We start from the raw sequence: 1,061 nt of genomic DNA, 5'->3' as shown, positions 1-1,061 counted from the left end.
CCAAAACAGCTCCTTAAATAGTATCTCCCTATTGCCTCTTCCCTCCAACCTGTTTATGTTCGTTTTAACCAAGAGCTTTATACATGCTAGACCTGTTCTCTGCCCCTGAGCTACATCCCCAGCCTTATCTACTTTCTGTCTATGAATCTGTCTGTCCTCATGTAACTGCAATCAATCAAAAATTGGACATTTTAGGGCAGGTCAAATAGCTCAGTGGATTAAAGCGTCTGCTTAGGCAAATGCAGCAGCCGGGTTCAATCCCCAGGGTGCCGAGCTGTGCCAGCCCCACTCTCAGGGTGCACTGAGCTGGCAACTGAGACTGGGTATGATGGCGCACTCCTGTAATCCCAGGTCTTGGGAGGCTGAACATAGGCGGATCACTACGAGTCCGATCTACGTAGTGAGACAATGTAGACCCTTACTGAAATAAAAAATTGGTCATTTGATGAATGGATAAAGAATGTGGCCTTTACACACAATGGAACAGTATTCTGCCAGAAAGGAAGATAAACCTGAGACATCTGTTAAGAAATAGATGCACCTTGAGACCATAATGCTAAGTGTTAAAAATAAAGCAGACATAAGAGTTTAAGTATCACATGGTATCATTTCTCGGCCTTTTGGCTAAGATCAAGTGTAGTATCTGTTCTTATCAGTTTAAATATCACGTGCTGTCAGGAAGATAGCTCAGTGGCGTAATGCCTGCCTTGCAAGCATGAGGTCATGAGTTCAATTCTTGGTACCAAACATAAATATCACAGTTTCTCTTGTGAGAACAAATTAAAAATAAAGAAAAAAAAAAAAAGATATGTAACAGGAAGTAGCTAACAGATTTTTCTCAAGTGGGAAGGGAAACAAATTAGAGGGAAGGAAAAGGTAGGAGAGGAAGGGGACGTATTATGTACCTGTACCAACTCTGCAAAAGGTATGTAAATATTATGTACTGCAAATAAGTACTAATAAAAAATGGACTAATAAAAGATTATTTTGTGTCTGGCTCACTGCACTCAGTAAATCTTATTTTCAAAGTTCATTCATGTTGTTGCACCCTCCAGAATTTC

At 40.4% G+C, this 1,061-nt stretch overlaps 1 pseudogene; it reads left to right on the top strand.

The window, feature by feature from the left end:
• The first annotated feature begins 604 nt into the window (after window positions 1–604).
• LOC111817090 lies at window positions 605–752 on the top strand (annotated as a pseudogene).
• The last annotated feature ends 309 nt before the right edge of the window (window positions 753–1,061 follow it).

This window comes from Octodon degus, unplaced genomic scaffold, assembly GCF_000260255.1.
Source record: "Octodon degus isolate 3935 unplaced genomic scaffold, OctDeg1.0 scaffold00048, whole genome shotgun sequence".
Taxonomy (NCBI): domain Eukaryota; kingdom Metazoa; phylum Chordata; class Mammalia; order Rodentia; family Octodontidae; genus Octodon; species Octodon degus.
This window is presented reverse-complemented; position numbering and strand designations above follow the sequence as displayed.